General features: G+C 37.9%; 1 long non-coding RNA gene across 1 annotated transcript in view; it reads left to right on the top strand.

Annotated features, from left to right (window-relative positions):
• LOC139180899 (uncharacterized) overlaps positions 1 to 20,615 on the top strand; it is a 241,887-nt gene that overhangs the window by 41,066 nt on the left and 180,206 nt on the right. The gene's annotated exons all lie outside the window — the stretch shown is intronic.

Here is a 20,615-nt window from a genome sequence, read left to right as displayed (position 1 = left end):
TTTCTAAAAAACTCAACCTCACAGCAAGACATAGGCTTAGCCAGCACCGAGTACCTGATCCCTCATGACAACTTCAAAAGTCATTGGCTGGGCCAGCGTGTTTAGCTTACCCACTTACTGGTAATCTGTACTATCTTCTGGGATCACTCATTTTGAATTTAAGGCATCCAAGAAGAAACTGAACAAATTCATACAAAATCAAGTGTAGGAGAAAAATCCTTCCTGGGTGCTCCTTTCCTCTCTACCATGGCTTCAACAGCTCTCTCTCAAGGTTTCTACCCAGACCAAAGATGCAGCTCCTTTGTTTCCAGGCAGGCTTAAAAGATTCTGACCCTAGACAAGAGCTTGGCTACCACTATAAACAAACAGGCTTAATATTTCCCATCATCATTGTGATCACCCAAAGCACTAGTTTACTGCCTTTTCATCCACAGCAATAAAAAAGGTGAGGAAAAAGCCACGGTCATAGGGTTTGGTCTTCTATGGGCCAAATTGCTTTTTCTTTTAATTCTTAGCTGCAATCTAAGCTCTTTCCAAATTCCTTACGTTTGGAGACATATGTCACATTGTGAGACATAATATGTCTCACAATTATATGATGCTAAGATCAAGAGTCTTAGGCTTATCCTCACTATGTAGCCTATCCTCACTAAGACAGAAAGAACACATCTCTATAAATGAAGAATGGCACACCTTTACCTCCAAAAGAGCTTCCAAAGAAAGGAGATAGACAGTACCTGCCTATCTCCTTTGTACCTGCTTTGTACCAAGCTCTGTCCTAGATTCTTTTGCCTCTTACTTCCTCCCCCCAAACCTATATTTTACATATTATCTCTATTTTACAAGAAAACTGGGGGTTAGAGAGATTATAAGGAGTTATAAGCAAGTAAGGTCATTCTACAAGTTACTGAGGAAGTCAGAAGAAAGTTACAAAATTTGAGTAAGAGTGGATCCTTATCATTTTTAACTAAAGAATTATAAATAGTCAAGAAAAATAGTAGCTATGCTTGGTGCGTGATACAAAAGAGAGGACACTTCTCATCCTGTGTCTTTATTTTACAGATACACACATAAACCTATTTTAATGGAAACTAGGAGGTTCAATTCAGACAAACTGATTACCATCACTCAAAAAATATACCAGCACCTACTATGCACACCACAGATAAGAGAAAGGTATGGTTCCTGCCCTGGCAGGAATAATCTATTTCCTGATGATGCGGGAGGATGAATTAAAATACAAATAACTGTGGGAGGCCAAATGAGTGGTCCCCTTCATGGATGACAACCTTGTCATGGCAAAGGGGCTTGCATAATTTAGTGACGCTATGAGCCATGCTATGCAGGGCCACCTAAGACAGACAAGTCATATTGGAGAGTTCTGATAAGACATGGTCCACTGGAGGAGGGAATGGCAAACTACCCCAGTATTCTTGCCTCAAGAACCCCATGTACAATATGATAAGGCAGATAGCTATAACACTGGAAGATGAGCACCCCAGGTCAGAAGGTGTCAAATATTGTACTGGGGAAGAGCAGAGAAATAGCTTAGAGAATAATGAAGAGGCTGGGCCAAAGTGAAAACCATGACACTAAGTTGTGGATGTGTCTGGTGGTGAAAGTGAAGTCCAGTGCTGTAAAGAACAATATTACATAGGAACCTGGAATGTTAAGTCCATGAATCAAGGTAAATTGGATGTGGTCAAGCAGGAGATGGCAAGAGTGAACATTAATATCTTAGGAATCAGTGAACTAAAATGGAAGGGAATAAGCAGATTTAATTCAAGTGACCATTATCTCTACTATTGTGGGCAAGAATCCCTTAGAAGAAATAGAGTAGCTGTCATAGTCCATAAAAGAGTCTGAAATGCAGTCCTTGGGTACAATGTCAAAAATGACTGAATGGCTTGGTTCATTTCCAAGGCAAACCATTCAACATCACAGTAATCCAAGTCTATGCCCCAGCAACTAATGCTGAAGAAACTAAAGCTGAACGGTTCTATGAAGACCTTCTAGAACTAACATAAAAAAAGATGTCCTTTTTATCATAGGGGACTGGAATGCAAAAGTAGGATGTCAAGAGATACCTGAAATAACAGGCAAGTTTAGCCTTAGAGTACAAAATGAAACAAGGCAAAAGCTAACAGAGTTTTGTCAAGAGAACACACTGGTCATAGCAAACACCTTCCAACTCTACACATGGACATCACCAGATGGTCAATACCAAAATCAGATTGATTGCATTCTTTGCATGTATTCAAACCATGTCCTTTAGTATGATAAGATGTTCAACAGCTGTCTCTGATCATTCCTTTTTATGTTAATGCTTATGTACACATGTACATATGTATGGCGGGCTTCCCTGGTGGCTCAGTGGTAAAGAATCTGCCTGCAATGGGGGAGACCAGGTTCAGTCCCTGGGTTGGGAAGAGCCTCTGGAGAAGGGAATGGCTACCCACTCCAGTACTGTGGCCTGGAGAATTCCATGGCCTGAAGAATTCCATACAGTCCACTATATATAGTCCAATGGGGTGGCAAAGAGCCAGACATGACTGAGTGACTTTCACTATGTACATTTATTGTTCAAAGTGATGTGTGTGTTTCTTGGTGTTCTTTTACTGGTTTTATTTGACCATGCTTTTTCATTTCATTGAGATTTTAAAGTACTTGGGTTTAAAGGGAACATTTTCTACTTTTCCTGAGTGCCTTGGTAAAATTAAAGGAGGAAGAGAGAGGGAGGGAGGAATTGCTAAATCACAATGTGCCAACCAAAGCAGGAGTGGGCATGGGGGAGAGGCGGTGTTAAAAGGCACATTTACTTGAAGCTGTGAGGTAATTTTAACACATCTGCCTCGCTTTTTATCTGGGACTGAGTTCAACTAAACTGATTTGCCTTCTTTCTGGAGATGATTACCAGGTATGGGCTCAAGGCTCTTAATATCCATTAGGAAGTATAAAATAGAGCAGAGAGCAAATCATCTCTGTCTAGGGTTAAAGTTCAAATCTGCTTATTAATGTTGATGTTTTGACCCCTTTAACTTTCTGGACTCTGCATTTTGTCTGGTTACCTAGCCATTTATGACCTGCTTGCTCCTCTCCATCTTAGCCAAACCCCCTGAAGATAACACATTCCTTGCCTCCCTAGATCTATGGGTCTCCCACTTGCTTGATGGAAAATACAGTGCTGGTATCTCCTGACCAGCTACATCTTTTTATCACCTGTACCTCAAATATCAGAAACTGATATGGTCTATTGCACATGTGGAGTTTTATCCATGTAAAGGCAGATTAAATACCAGTTTGGGAATTACCAATGTAGATTGGGGGTGGTAACCTGATAATAATATTTACTTGATAAAATTGATAAGACTATTAAAAGAGTAGGGCTTCCATGGTGATGATACCTTTAGCTTAGGCACCAAGATAATAGCTATACTTTGTCTTTGAGATCCTGGAATAGTCCCCAAGATGACAGGGATAGGTTACACGTATGGTGAATGGTGCTGCCGGATTCATTGTCTCTGAAGGAGATTTAATTCTGGAACCAATGACAGTGTCAGTCACTCAGAGCTTTGTGTAGTAGAAATTTTATTAAAGTGATAGTGACTGAAAAAGCTTCTGACATAGACGTCAGAAGGGGGTAGAAAGATCACCCACCTTACTAGTTTAAGCAGAGCATTATATATGTTTCTGCTAGCTGCTGAGAATAGAATGCCTCAAGGCTATGAAAATTTTGCCCAGACCCTTTCCCATAGGATACATCCTGGGATGACATCAGCATGAGATAAGCAAGAAGGAATGAGTTAACCCAGAGCTCAAGGCTGTGGAAGTTTTACCCAAACCTTCTCCCATAGCATACATTCTGGAGTCAAATAAGGCATGTCCTTGAACAAGATATACTGCTGCCTACAAGGCCTATGTGTCTAAGAAATGTGAAAACAAAAGAATGTTCACCTCCTCCTTAAAGGGGCCTTAGGCTTGGACTCTGTATCAACCTGCCTAAGTTAACTCTCTCTTTGCTCAGTGGTAAAGAATCTGCCTGCCAATGCAAGAGACCTGGCTTTGATCTCTGATCCAAGGAGATCCCATATGCCACAGAGCAACTTGGCCTGTGTCCCACAAGTATTGAAACTGTGCTCTAGACTCTAGAAGCCCCAACTAGTGAGCCCACGTGTCACAGGCCGTATAGCCCATGCTCTGCAACAAGAGAAGCCACCACAATGAGAAGCCCGCCCACAGCAACTTAGAGTAGCCCCTACTTGCAGTAACTAGAGTAAAGCCTGTGTAGCAATGAAGACCCAGCAGAGCCAAACGTAAATAAATAAAATTAATATTTTAAAAAAGAGTAACTCTATACACGGGGTTTGTGACATGACAATAAACAGGATAAATTTTATTTTATTTTATTTTTTGTATTTTTTCCAATTCCTTTATCTGTTCTTGCCTAAGATTAGAAACATTGTAAAGTAGGCTGATAGTGACACACACACACACACACACACACACACACACACTTACTTACTACTTTGAAAATCCATTCCCTTCCCCACATTTGTATAACTAAAAGCTGCTGTAATGATCAGAGATGAAAGGTCAGTACACTGATCTTTAAACATCAGTGGAGATATAGACAGACCGTTTGATAAATTGCCTCTTATATCATTTAGGTTGTGTGCTTATTGGCTAATACTGTAGTTAGTTTTCACAAAGGTAGCATCAAAAGCATAATGACTGACTGTATGGTAGTTCATAGTTTTCTCTTTTCATCAATTATTCAGTGAAATCTCATCTTAGTAATATGGGACAAATGAATGGAGTGCTTTTGAAACAGATGAGCCTACAACATGACAAATCCTGTAGATCAGAGCTGATGTTCCAAGAAGCCGTTTTAGAAATTCAGTGGTGATTTTTCATATTGAAAATTGGGCAAAGAGGTAGCACAATGGCTGGCCAAAATAGAGCTTTCCATCTGTAACTTATGACTATTGTCATTTAAATGGTCTATATATTACACTAACCTGTTACAGGCCCATGGCATCTAATGCAAAGAAGATGTCATGCAAATAATTTACAGCCTATTGTATGGGTGATGAAGTGTCTTGTGTGTACACTCTTTCCAACTTGTAGATTGAATCAGAGGCTCTCAGAGCCAAGGCTTCCATTCACACAGTTACTGATACGGGCCAAGATTTTTCAGTTAGTTGGGTGAATTTCATATTCCCATCAGAACAGTGATTAAGATGATATTTAGGTCCATTTGATCCATTTGGAATAGTCTTAGCTTTGTGACTGTATTTATTAATCTTGCTAACCCCCTTTTCCCCTGTCTTAAATGTTCAAAGAAAAAATTCTTTTGGTTGATGTGATTTTAGCAAAATATTAAGGCAGAAATCCTTTCAAGATTCTGTCTATGCAAAACAAACAAACAAACAAGATGTGACTTGCCCAAGTGCCCTCCTTCCTGTCAAGTTCAGGGTATATTTCTGATCGAAATATGCAGGGACAGCTTTACAGTAGAGCAGAATGGTCATTCCCCTGGGTCATCCCTCACACCATCTCAACTTCCTTTTACACCCCAGAGTTCTACTGTTCACAAATTTTTCAAAACCACCTTTAATTTTTTATAATTCTAATGGGCACCGTATGTTCATTCCCTTTTATATAAACTTGGAAAAAACATCTAGATATTTTGGGGCCTTAACAAGTAGTTTTATTTTACAAGGAAGACCTATAGGCAGCTCCTTCTGGAACTTTTGGATTCAATTCATGTAGAAATCTGCCAATTAGCTGTGATTTTGATCAGTGTGGACAGCTTAACCAGATAGTTCATCAAAATCCAGGTTACCCTTTGCAGTTACTGAGTAAAAGTGTATTGAGGAATGATTGTGAAGCATATAGCCTAGGGCTTAGTGCATCCTAGGGACAGAAATAAAAGAGATGGAGAGAAAAAGAATGCATGTGGGGTGCTCATTTTTATTGGGGCAGATATTTGTGCACTCAGGCAATATCACCAGAGAGTTAAGGGTAATCAAGTGTAACAGTCAGACAGAGCAACAATGAATACAACTTATGAAGCTACGGTGGAGAATCAGATAGGTGGAAAATAATTCTCATAAGCTATTAACATGGAGATTCCTATAGAAGGCCCTGCCTGGAATCTGTGCTCTGGCATCTGCTGCCCTTATTTACATACATGACTAGGTGTTTATTTTAGAACCCAACTGAATTGTGACCATGGCAGGAAAAAGCCTCTGTTCAAATATATTTCTAAATTCTCATATTAATGTTCTTTCCTATACTGCATCTCAGTGTATCTATAAAAGATATACCTGTTTCCCCACAGTGAGATAGTATAATCCTCATAGCTAATATCAAACTAAGTATCTTTTTATGAAAATGCATTTTTAAGAGTAAATTCCACTTTAGAGTCTACTGTCTCTTTCAGCAGTGACATGGCTTCTGTTGAGATATAGAAATACTATCTCTTCTTTGACTACATATGATGATTTTCTGGTTATATATGTCAAAATGAGATGAAGCAGGTTCTATAGACTTAATTTGGGTTACAACAATCGAATGAGAGAGAAAGGTAAATGTGCAAAAGATAGGCTTTCTCTTGACCAGTGGTGCATGTTGGACTTAGGAAACTATATGAAGGGACTTTTCTTCAGTCCAGGGTGTGATTAGCAAATTGGAGGTTTGGGGCAATGATAATAATATATTTAAATAAGATCATTCTTTACATTTATTCTTTTTTTAAAATTTTATTTTATTTTTAAACTTTACATAATTGTATTAGTTTTGCCAAATATCAAAATGAATCCGCCACAGGTATACACGTGTTCCCCATCCTGAACCCTCCTCCCTAAAGTCTAGTTGATTTATAATATTATGGTAGTTTCAGGTGTCCAGGTTAGTGATTCAGTACTTTTGCAGATTACACTCCATTATAGGTTATTATAAGATCATGGCTCTAATTCCCTGTGCTATACAATATATCCTTGTTGTTTACCTATTTTATACATAGTAGATTGTATCTGTTAATCCTATAAACTTAATTTGTCCCTGTATCCTTTTCATTCTCCTTTGGTAACCACAACTTTGTATTTTGTATCTTTGAGTCTATTTCTCTTTTGCTTGTATATTCATTTGTATTATGTTTTAAGATTCCATATATAAGTGACATCATGCAGTATTCAACTTTCTTTTACTAAGCATAATAATCTCTAGGTTCATCCATACTGCTGCAAACAACAGGATTTCATTCTTTTCTATGGCTGAGAAATATTCCATTGTGTATGTCTGTGTTTGTGTCTATTACAATGTGTGTATGTATGTACAGATACCACACCATAATCCAGTCATCTGTTGATGGACGCTTGGTTTGCTTCCATGTTTTGGCTCTTGTAAATAGTGCTGCTGTGAACATTGTTCTGAACATATCTTTTTGTAGTTGTGTTTTCATTTCTTTCAGATATATATAGTTCAGTTCAGTTCAGATGCTTAGTCATGTCCGACTCTCTGTGACCCCATGAACTGCAGCACGCCAGGCCTCCCTGTCCATCACCAACTCCCGGAGTCCACCCAAACCCATTGAGTCGGTAATGCCATCCATCCATCTCATCCTCTGTCGTCCCCTTCTCCTCCTGCCCTCAATCTTTCCCAGCATCACAGTCTTTTCAAATGAGTCAGCTCTTTGCATCAGGTGGCCAAAGTATTGGAGTTTCAGCTTCAACATCAGACCTACCAATGAACACCCAGGACTGATCTCCTTTAGGATGGACTGGTTGGATCTCCTTGCAGTCTAAGGGACTCTCAAGAGTCTTCTCCAATGCCACAGTTTAAAAGCATCAATTCTTCGGCGCTCAGCTTTCTTCACAGTCCAACTCTCACATCCATACATGACCACTGGAAAAACCATAGCCTTGACTAGACGGACCTTTGTTGGCAAAGTAATGCCTCTGCTTTTTAATATGCTGTCTAGGTTGGTCATAACTTTCCTTCCAAGGAGTAAGCATCTTTTAATTTCATGGCTGCAGTCACCATCTGCAGTGATTTTCTGTATTGCAAAGGCTGAATCTTGCAGTACTCATATTTTTAGTTTTCTAAGGAAGCTTTATACTGTTTTCCATAGTGGCTGCACCAAATAATATGTCTATTGACAGTATACAAGTTTTCTTTTTTTTTTCCATTTTTTAAAATTTTATTTTATTTAACTTTACAATATTGTATTGGTTTTGCCATATATCAAAATGAATCCGCCACAGGTATACCTGTGTTCCCCATCCTAAACCCTCCTCCCTCCTCCCTCCCCATACCCTCCTTCTGGGTCGTCCCAGTGCACCAGCCCCAAGCATTCAGTATCGTGCATTGAACCTGGACTGGCAACTCATTTCATATATGATATTATACTTGTTTCAGTGCTATTCTCCCAAATCATCCCACCCTCTCCCTCTCCCACAGAGTCCAAAAGACTGTTCTATACATCTGTGTCTCTTTTGCTGTCTCGCATACAAGGTTATGGTTACCACCTTTCTAAATTCCATATATATGTGTTAGTATACTGTATTGGTGTTTTTCTTTCTGGCTTACTTCACTCTGTATATCCTCTCCAACTTTTTGTTATTTGTAGACTTTTTGATGATTACCATTCTGATAGGTGTGAGGTAATACCTTATTATGATTTTGATTTGTATTTCTCTAATAATTAGTGCTATAAACATCTTTTCATGTGCCCTTTGGCCACCTATGTGTCTGTTTTGGAAATATATCTATTTAGGTCTTCTGCCCATTTTTTGATTGAGTTTTTTTTTTTTTATTGAGATGTATGAAGTGGATGTGTGTATTAGATATTAATCCCTTGTTGGTTTCATTATTTGAAACATTTTCTGCCTATCCATAGGTTATCTTTTAATTTTTCTGATGGTCTCCTTTGCTGTGCTAAAGCTTTTTAGTTTAATTCAGTCCCATATGTTTATTTTTCCATTTATCTATTTTGCCTAATTCTTTTAGATGGTAAGTTAAATTGTTTGAGGCTTTTTCTATTTTTTGAAGAAGACCTGTATTGCTACAAACTACCCTCTTAGAATTGTTTTTGCTGCATTCCATAGATTTTGGAAAGTTATGTTTCCATTTTTATTTGTCTCAAAGTATATTCTGATTTCCTCTTTGGTTTCTTCATTGACTCCTTTGTTTTTTAGTAGCATGTTGTTTAATCCCTATGTCTTCGTTCCACTGTTGTGGTGGGAAACATACTTGATATAATTTCTACCCTCTTAATATTTGTTTAGGCCTATTTTGTGAATTAGTATGTGGTCCATTCTAGAGGATGTTACATGGGTCCTTGAAAATAATGTGTCATTTGTTGTTTTGATATGAAATTTCATGTAAAAATCTATGAAGTCCAGTTGTTCTATTGTGCAATTTAAAATTACAGGTGCATTATTGAGTTCATATCAATATGATTTGTTCAGTGATATCTGCAGATTGTCAAAGTCTCCTAGTGTTAAGGTATTACTGTCAATTTTTCCTTTTATGTTGTAGTATTTGCTTTATGCATTTAGGTGCTCCTGTATTGGGTTTGTATATATTAAGTGTAATATTCTCTTCTTTTATTGAACCCTTTATCATTATATAATGCCCTTCTTTGTCTTTTGTTGCGGTTTTTCTTTTAAAGTCTATTTGCCAGACATGAGTATTGCTACCCTGCTTTCTTGTCACATTCATTTGTACAGAATATCTTTTTCCTTATCCTCATATTCAGTCTGTTTGTATCTTTAGTTTTGTTGTGAGTCTCTTGCAAGTAGTATAGTAAAGAAACGTGTTTTCTGATCTAATCAGCTACCCTATTTCTTTTGACTGGAGCATTTATTCCATTGATATTTAAAGCAATTATTGATAGATATGTATTTATTGTCATTTATTACCTGTTTTCCAATTGTTTTGTTTTAGTTTTCTGTTCATTTCTTCCTTTTGTTTCTCCCACAGTGTTTGATGATTTTTTTTTTTTTTTTAGTAGTATGCTTGGTTTTCTTTCTTTCTTTTTTTTTTTTTGTATCTTTAGCTTTTGATTTGTGGTTACTATGGATTTCATATATCTTGACCTGTAAGTACATTAAATTGATTTTAACTGGTAGTCATTTAATTTCAAAGACATTCTAATAAACTTAGATTGTTTATTCCTCTCCCACAGGGTTTTTTTTGTTGTTGTTGTTATATTTTATATCTTTGTGCCTATCCCTTTACTTTTTTAATAGTTATAATTGCTTTTATATATATGTATTTTTGTCTTTTAATCTTCATACTAGCCTGGTTAAGTGACCTTTAATCTTTACTATATATCTGTCTTTTCTATTGGGATTTTTCCTTCCCTACAGATTTTTACTTATTTTCCATTTAGATAAGACCCTTCAACATTACTTTTAGAATAGGTTTAATATTGCTGAATTTTTTGGTTTTTACTTGTCTGAGAAGTTCTTATTTCTCCTTCTATTCTAAGTGATAATCATGCTGGGTAGAGTATCCTAGGTAGAAGGATTGTTGCTCTTAGCCCTTTGAATAGATCATGCCAATTCATTCTGACCCACAGAGTTTCTGCTGAGAAATCAGCTGATAGCCTTATTGGGGTTCCCTTGCATATGACTTTTTGTTTTAACTTTCTGCTTTTAGAATTCTTTCTTTGCATTTAACTCTTGATAGTCTAATTATGATGGAGAAGGCAATGGCAACCCACTCCAGTACTCTTGCCTGGAAAATCCTGTGGATGGAGGAGCCTGGTAGGCTGCAGTCCATGGGGTCGCTAACAGTCGGACACGACTGAGCGACTTCCCTTTCACTTTTCACTTTCATGCATTGGAGAAGGAAATGGCAACCCACTCCGGTGTTCTTGCCTGGAGAATCCCAGGGATGGGGGAGCCTGGTGGGCTTCCATCTATGGGGTCACACAGAGTCGGACACGACTGAAGCGACTTAGCAGCAGCAGCAGCAGCAGTCTAATTATGATATATCTTGGTGTGGGTCTTTTCTGGTTCATAGTTTTTGGGACCCTCTGTAATTCTTAAAGCTGGATATGTTTCCCTGTTTAGATTTGGGAAGTTTTCAGCCATAATTAAATACATTTTTTATACTCTTCGCTTTTTTTTTCTCCTTCTGGAACTGTATAGTGCAAATGTTGGCATGTTTGATGTTATCTCTGAAATTTCTTTATGTTGCACTTTTTAATTTACATTTGTCTTTCTATCTGCTTTTCTGATTAGATGATTTTCATTATTCTAACTTCCAGTTCACTTATGTAATCTTCTGTGTCATTTAGTCTGCTGTTCATTGCTTCTAGAGTGTGTTTTACCTCAGATAGTAAAATATCTTTTTTGATTGGGTCTTCTTTATATTTTCTAGTTCCTTATTAAAATGATTTGTGTTTATGTTGTTTATCTTCCCTAATTCTATTAATTAAGGAACTTAAAGTGCTGCACTCAATATGTCAGCAAATATGGAAAACTAAGCAGTGGCCACAGGACTGGAGAAAGTCAATTTTCATTCGAATCCCAAAGAAGGGCAATGCCAACGAATGTTAAAACTACTGCACAATTGCACTCATTTGACATGTTACCAAAGTAATGCTCAAAATTCTCCAAGCCAGGCTTTAACAGTACGTGAGCTGAGAACTTCCAGATGTTCAAGCTGGATTTAGAAAAGGCAGAGGAACCAGAGATCAAATTGCCAACATCTGTTGGGTCATCAAAAAAGCAAAAGAATTTCAGAAAAACATCTACTTCTGTTTCATTGACTACACCAAACACTTTGACTGTGTGGATCACAACAATGTGGAAAATTCTTCAAGAGATGGGAATACCAGACCACCTTACCTGCCTCCTGCAAAACCTGTATGCAGGTCAAGAAGCAACAGTTAGAACCAGACATGGAACACTGGACTAGTTCCAAATTGGGAAAGGAGTACATCAAGGCTGCATGTCATCAGCCTGCTTATTTAACTTATGTGCAGAGTACATCTTGAGAAATGCTGGTCTGGATAAAGCACAAGCTGGAATTAAGATTGCTGGGAGAAATATCAATAACCTCAGATATGCAGATGACACCACCCTTATGGCAGAAAATGAAGAGGAACTGAAAAGCCTCTTGATGAAAGTGAAAGAGAAAAGTGGAAATTCTGGCTTAAAACTCAACATTCAAAAAATGAAGATCATGCATTCAGTCCCATTACTTCATGGCAAATAGATAGTGAAACAATGGAAGCAGTGACAGACTTTATTTTCTTGGTCTCCAAAATCACTGCAGATGGTGGCTGCAGCCACGAAAATTCAAAGACACTTACTCCTTGGAAGAAAAACAATGACAAACCTAGACAGCATATTAAAAAGGAGAGACATTACTTTGCCTACAAAAGTCTGTATAGTCAAAGCTGTGGTTTTTCCATTATTTATTTATGGACGTGAGAGTTGGACCATAAAGAAGGCTGAACATGAAATAATAGATGCTTTTGAGCTGTGAAGTTGGAGAAGACTCCTGAGTGTCCCTTGGATAGCAAGGAAATCAAACCAGTCAATCCTAAAGGAAATCAACTCTGAGTATTTCATTGGAAAGACTGATGCTGAAGTGAAAGCAACAATAATTTGGCTACCTGATGCAAAGAGCCAGCTCTTTAGAAAAGACCCTGATGCTGGGAAAGATTGAATGCAGGAGAAGAAGGGAACAGAGGATCAGATAGTTGGATGGCATCATTGACTCAATGGACATGAATTTGAGCAAGCTCTGGGAGATGGTGAAAGACAGGGAAGCCTGGCATGCTGCAGTCCATGGGGTCACAAAGAGTCAGACAGGACTGCGCGACTGAACATCACAACAATTCTGTTAACTTTTATTAATAATGTTTTGAATTGTTTGTCTGGTATAATATTTATTTCTGTTTCAGTATTTATTTTTTAGGGCTTTCTCTGTTTCTTTCAGTTGAGAGCAGTTCTTATGCCTTTCCATTTTGCTTAACTTTCTCTGTCTCTGTCAATTTAGGTGAAATAGTTACCTATTTTTGTCTTGAAGGTATAATTTTATGTGTGAGTATCTCTATGTTGACTGCATGTACCCAGTATCTTTGGTGGGAGGGCTGGATTTGATGTGAACACTGTGACATCTATCCTCAGGATATGCTGTTAGGTATCACCTTGGTAGGGATTGTGTTTGCAATGGAAGAATAGAGCCTAGGCAGGATATGAGGTGGGACTTCCTCTCTACTCAGCGGCCATTTCTGCTCTGTCAGAGGGTGGAGTCTGTTACCATGTTGCTTGAGTGGAAACCCTGAGGGTTAGGCTTCAGCTAGGTCTGTTCCCTTTAAGTGTATGTTTTTCCTTCTCCCCTCACTGGGTCCTTTTCACCAGAGAAGTGGAGGGATGAGAAAAGTGGGACTTGGGCACTTAGAGTTCTAATGCTTTACTTGTATAAACATGGTGGCTCTGCTGAGATGCATCCTGTCATCGCATCTTTTCCTCTGTCATGTCTGCTCTAGATCTCGTCCTAGCCTGGGATATTGAGAGAGCATGGCTGGAGTGTTCACAGGACTTCAGCTGGGGCATGCAGCTAGGTGACTGCAAGAATTCCAGCCACTTCGCTGCCCTCAGAAATGTTGACTATTTTTGCACAGCTGCTTGAGTAGGCACCAACAGTGGTTTGTACCACACTACCTGGGCTTTGCCTTGGACCCAAGGTCACCCCTGAGTACCTAAATCAAGTCTTTCCAAAGTCCTGGCCACCCTAGATCTAGTGCCAGTCTGGAATATGGAGTGAGTTGGGTCAGGGTTTTCATTGCTTCAGATTGGGGAGAACGCTGAGCTGGCAGCTTCTAAGGCCAACCTCTTTCTGCCCTGCCTAGGGGCAAGCCAGTACCTGTATACTCCTCATGAGTAGATTCTAGGCTTTTGCAGCTTTTCATTCACTGCAATTCTCCAAGCCACCAAGGGGGCTTATCTGGGATGCCTGGTCTGTGGCTCAACCTGTACATTCCCCAAAGTTAGTGTCTACCTTGGTGATCTCTCTTTTCCTCTGACTCCCCTCACAGGGGTACAGGTCCCAGCCTGATCCTTTTCTCCCATCCTGCCCAATCACATGTGGATTTTTCTCACAGTCTGGTTGTAGAGGAGTCCTTTTCCCAGTTACCACTTAGTTTCCTGTGAACATTGTTCCATATGTAGATGTATTTTTTATGAGTTCACTGGAGGAGGTGAGCTCCATGTCCTCTTACTCAACCATACTCCCTCCAAAATTCTTTCAGCAATGTCATGATTTCCTGAAAATTATAATCTGAAAGTTTTTTTCTTGTTATTAGCCTGTAGCCTGCTCTTTACTCAGGGAAAAGAAAAACAAAATGTGTTTGCACTAGCTAAATATATTGTCTGAAACTGTTATGTCTAATATAGTTTATGTCACATATGGTACTCAGCCCAGTTCCAACACTATTTATATCATAAATAATATTAATTATAGGTATATAATTCATTGTTGTCTCATAGGATGAATAATAGACTGGAATTTAGGGGAACTACCTGTGCTGGTCTCAGTTGTGCCTCCAAGTGGCTGTGTGAATGTATATTTATCACTTAACCTTCCTAGAGATATGTTTTCTCACCTCTCAAATGGAAATATTTATCCAGATGAGTCATTTTCTAGGTACTTTGTTTATATATTTTTGTTTGTGTGTACATTTTCTCAGCGTAAATGTTGCCTCAAATAAAATCTTGTGTAGAACTCCCATATATAGAATAGATTAAAATAGAACTATTCTACTTGAAGCTACCTCAGTTTCATCAAACCATTCTGAACCATGTATCAGCTCTTAGAATAATTGTAACATTGTTTAAAATTCACTAGTTAGGATGTAAGATCATTCTGAATTTCCATGATTCTTATAGTTAAGCAATGTTGAGGCAATAGATCCAAATGAATCAATGAAGGTGAACCTTATCTTTATTCACAAGAATGGGAGAAACCATTGACTTATTTTGCAGTGCCTAACATAGGGAAGATTCATCCAAAGTATTTATTGTGGTAGACACAGCGTCAGATGTGGTGCATTAATTGTTGCAGCCTTATTTTCAAAAATTATCAGAGCTCTGTGTTTAATCAGCTACATGCTGTGCTAAAAATGAATTTGTCCCATTAAATTAAAAAAAAAAGAAGGGGCATCAAGAAATAAAGTATCACAGAGGAAGGCATCTGGAAAGGTCACTAAATTACTGGTGTAGGTGTAAGTGTATAATATGTGGTGGTGAAAATGTTTGAAGTTTTTACCGCAGTGAGTTTGTGGTGACCACATTACTTATAAGTGGCAGCAGCAGACATAAGTTATGCTGGTCTTCCCAAGGAAGTGGCAATAAAAATTTTATAGCACCCCATACCATCATCACATATTTTCCTTAAACCACTTATTTTCTTTGGATTTTGTCTTTTTTAATCCATCTCCATTTCTTCTTTCTGTATTTTGTTACTTAATGTAGAAATATGGCCTGTCTGGAATGGGTTGGGTCAAGAGCGTTTGAAAAGGACAGAGTGGAATCAGTTTTTGTTCCAGTTTGAAATTAATTCATTGGTGTGGGAAGCCCATAGTTTGTCAGCTGGTGGTTGTAATCAAGTATAAATTAGAAAAGATAAATGATAAACCATAATTTATAAGAACAAATGGGAAAGGCTTTTGGAACACTGGAATGGGGATAAAGCTATTAAATGGGGTTAATTGTTTTCACTAGGTCTGCTAGGTCAATGTGCTCGCTATAGTTGGTGAATGTACACTGTCCACTTCTCTGACTTAAAAAGATATTTGCTTTTGTTTTTTATATGGAATTTTTATTGGAATATAAGATTCACTGAAGCAGGTATCATGTATGTGACTCACTATTGTATCCATACTGCCCAAATGACCACCTGGCATGTAATATTTTCTCAGTAGTATTTTGAATGAATGGATGGATGAATGTAATCCTTATATATGACAAAGAAATGTACAGTTTTAGCTTTTATCAATGAGATTCTTGCTTTAATTCTTACAAAATACCTTCTCTCCGCCATAAAAACTTACAAGTCATTAACTCAAGATACATACAGAAGGACAACTTGGTTTGGGATGACCATGAAATGTATCAGAATGGAGCATTATGATACCTGGCAAGCAGACATGTCCATATGGCTAGATTAGGTACTTGAAGATAAACCCAGTTTTCCATGATGAAATGAAATTTAGCTGAGTATCCTGATAGGATGATAAACAGTAGTGAGTTGCACTCTAGGAAGACCATTAGTATTAAAGGGGGTAATCTAGATTGGGAAAAGAAAGAAAAAAGTAACATTAACAACAGAAATGGAGAGCAAATAGTTTCTGTCCTAGAGTCATTACTAATTCATTAATTTTCAATTAAGTATTTATGAGTACTACTGTTTATACAGAATTATTTGTCTTCAGTAAAGACAGTGTCCCAAATTCTCTGGACATTTAATTTTTACCAGATTGAACTTTTGTATCTTTAGCTTTATCTGAATTTCTGATCCTAACCCATCACACTCTCTGATGTTAAAGTTTAGTGCAATTTTTCTAACTTCTTTAAATCTTTTAAACTTTCATTCATCTGTTCAGTAAGTCAACAAAGAATTATTTAATCATGTAGTGTATATTACTGGGCACTCACACTATGTGATCAAAAAGATAAAGCTCCAACTATACTAGAACTTATAGGCCATTCTTTCCTATTCCCCTTACCCAGGCATGAAACACTGTTAAGACTTTTTTATGGAAAAGTGCTTCTCTATGACTTTTCAACCATGCATTTGCAGCCACCCAGCATCAGTTGGCTTCCATCTTTTCAGTATTCATTTTCATTGTTAACATAAGCTAAGTCAACAGGGAAAGAAGGATATGATGTTAATTCTATGAGTCAACTAGGTTCATCAAGGGGTGGCCAGATACTCAATCAAATATTATTCTAGATATTTCTATGAGTGTATTTTAACATGAGATTAACTTTTGAATTGTGAAAGTGAGTAAAGCAGGTTGTCTTCATCCCATCAGTCAAAGGCTTGAATAGAACAAAAAGGCTTACCTTCCTCTAAGTAAGTGAGAATTCTTCCAGCTTGATGGACTTCAAACTGGAATATTGTCTTCTTCCTGCCCTTGAATCAAAACTGAAACATCAGTGCTTCCTGGGTTTGGAGCCTGCTGACCTTTAGACTAGAATTGTTCCATTGGCTTTCCTGGTTTGCAGGCCTACAGAGTAAGACTGGGACTAAACCATCATCTCTTACTGGGTTGCCAGGAATTTACTTGTAGACCTCAGGATTTTCCCAGCTTCCACAATCACGTGAACCAATTCCTTACAATAAATGTCTTTATATACAGATCCTACTGCTTCTGTTTCTTCAGAGAATCCTGACTAAGACAAGGGACTCCTGGGGAGAAATACTACAAGTCCTCTCCCATAATCATACTTCTCAAGTCCAGTTTTCCTAAGGTAGCTTTGTTTAATGGTTTTTGCAAAATATAAGAACATAAAGTCAATACTCTTGCTTTCCTAATTATACCCATTATCAGATTTTATTCACTTTTTTATGAAATTAAGATAATGATTTTACCCAACTAATCTAATTGCTTACTTGAACTAAGCACACCTCTCTTCAAATGCAAAATTTCTACCAAATTTTGGACCTCTGAATTAACCATTTTGAGACATTAAATGTATGGGTAATTTCAGATACTGAAGCAATTCAGTGAGGGAGATTCTTTTTGACCCCAATATCTTGCCAATAGACCATACGAGTGGGACATTCACTGTTGACCACTAATGCACTAACCAATTTTGCATAGATATTGAACATGCCTCTAAATTATTGCACAAAGTAATATCACACATGTATATTTGTGTTTAAGACTATCTGCAGTTAAGACCATGAAATTTCAGCATTAGTAAAGTTCTGTCTCTCTTTCCTTTCTTCCTTCCTTTTTCCTCCCTCTCTCCTTCCTTCCTTCCTTTCTTTTGGTCTAGATAGTGACCAACTCATTTTTCATGCTATACTTTAGGCAGGAAGTGACAGGACTATCACACAGTGAAATCTTTAAAGGATCACTTTTACAGTGTCTATTACAGTATATTTAAATGAGTTGATGAAAATGTGACTAATATCTAATGTGACTATTTAAAGCATGGTAAGATTGTCATATCTCCTTCCTGTCTCTTCTGCCCCCACCTGTCTACTTCCAAAGAAAGTATCTTTCCCTGGATCATGATGATTTAGGTAAAAATGATTATTATAAGAATGCATTAAACTGGCCACAAAAGTGATAATACCAGTTCTTCCAGGCTATTGCACATCCTATTTCTGCTTTTAATGATTAATATTTTTTCAAACCTTTATATAATTAATATTACTCAGTAGGTATGGAAATGTTCACAGCACATTCATTCAAAAGAATGAAAATTTTTAATGGCTAAAATATAAAACTTTAAACAAATGAGTTTTTCAGATGATACTGTTTTGTACATCAAAGTAGATAATTTGAAACTGTGCACATTCAAATTTTGACTACAGATATCATCTTTAGTGGGTGCTTCACTAGCTACAGGGGTCTGGGAAAAATCATATTATTAATCAATATGCTTTAAGGACCTGAGAGCTTTCAGAGTTGGGTCAACCCAAGAGAAATGCTAAGAAGTAGATACTTTATTCTAATTATACCTGGTACAGGCTGAAAGTAAACCCATTTTGACAGGTATATCATTGTCAAATTGGTAGACCTCAGATTTCTTACTAATTTGATGCTATTACCAAACACTGCCTCACTGAATTCATGAAAAATGAGATAAAGGATAAAGGCAGAGAAAAGTAGGGCTTTGTGATCTCTACTTGCTATAAAGATTGCTATATTAAAAGAAAAAGAGGGTAAATGGAAACCAAACATGAGTTTGGTAAATAATGTAAATTGACTTTAACTTCATCTTTTTCCCTTATGGTCTTGATATCACATTATAATCCATGTTTCTTTCATGGTTGTTGGTTGCCCAGTCATGTACAACTTTTCATGATCCCATGGACTGCAGCACGCCAGGCCTCCTTGTCCCTCACCATCTCCTGGAGTTTGCCCAAGTCCATGTTTCTGACAGCTAATATATTGTCTACATTGTTCAGGACTAGTTCAAGATATGGACAGATAGGAGATGTAGACATACAATATCAATGATTCCAGCTGGAAGTGTACCAGAGAGGAGGGAGCTAAAATTGACTGGCTCAATTCAGTGGGAGGAAGGAGAGGAAGGGAGTGCTCCTTCACTGGGATTAAGCATGAATTCTGTGACATATTCTTCTTGGCTGGAATTAGAGCCACTCTAATAATGTTTGCTAGACAAAACATGTTATTAATGAGTGGATAGAAGCTCACAATCATTTGTTGTATTTGTTCAATCTCTAAGTTGTGTCTAACTCTTTGCAACCCAATGGACTGCAGTACACCAGGCCTCCCTATCCATCAGTATCTCTCGGAGTTTGCTCAAGTTCATGTCCATTGAATTGGTAATGCTATCCAACCATCTCATCCTCTGTCACCCCCTTCTCCTCCTGCCTTCAATCTTTCCCAGCATCAGGGTCTTTTCTAATGAGCCAGCTCTTTGCATCAGGTGGCCAAAGTATTGGAGCTTCAACTTCAGCATCAGTCCTTCCAATGAATATTCAGGATTGATTTCTTTTAGGATTGACTGGTTTGATCTCCTTGCAGTCCTTGGGACTTGCAAGAGCCTTCTCCAGCACCACAGTCATGGTTAAGCTCTAACATGGAGTAATTGAGATATCCTAAAAAGTGGGTGGATCATACTATCCAGGAAACACAAAGTATTAATAGTTGATAATCACAGATTTCCCAAGGCAAGAAGGCAGCACGAAATCTGGCAGCAAGGACACTGCAGTCCCAAAATTTAGGACTTCAAGCAAGACTTTCCTTTTCTAAAGACAGGAAAATATAAGGCAAGGGCCAGTGCTTAGGTTGCAAAAACTACTAAGGTGGAGATAAAGTTGCTAGGAGCAAGGCAGGAATGTAGCGGGGATGGGGTTCTTGTGGCTAAGTGGCCTCAGTCAAGGGGAGTGTATAACATAAAAAAAGAGAAAGAAAGAGGATGCTTTGCATATGTTTCATGTTTATTACCAGTTTTCAGTTACTTAGTTAAATAACTTTTGAAAAATGGGGTTTAAATTATGTATCAATTCCCTCAACGGGTGGTATAAGCCACATTTTTTAAAGTAGCATTTGACATCAGGGAGAATCCAATGAACAAGGTAGTCCTGGGTTAACTTAAATAGTGGCTGCTCAGCAGCTTTTTGTTTTCCTCACTTTGTACCATATTTTGTCTGCTATCTAAATATATAAACACTGAATCCCAAAGAGTTTTAGCCTTTTGAGGGCTGCCTTAGACTGGGTTCTTCAGAAAGCAGCCTGATGTGAATTCTTTATTAGGGGGTACAATCTCACAGAGAAGGGATAAGTGAAAAGGTGAGGCAAGGAAGTAGGAAGAACCAGTGCAGGAATAGAACTGGTCACCACTTGATGTCAAGAGCTTGCTTGAGTCCATAGGACTGTCATC

This window comes from Bos indicus, chromosome X (assembly GCF_029378745.1).
Source record: "Bos indicus isolate NIAB-ARS_2022 breed Sahiwal x Tharparkar chromosome X, NIAB-ARS_B.indTharparkar_mat_pri_1.0, whole genome shotgun sequence".
Lineage (NCBI taxonomy): Eukaryota > Metazoa > Chordata > Mammalia > Artiodactyla > Bovidae > Bos > Bos indicus.
The sequence above is the reverse complement of the archived record's forward strand: the minus strand, read 5'-3'. Positions and strand labels throughout refer to the sequence as shown.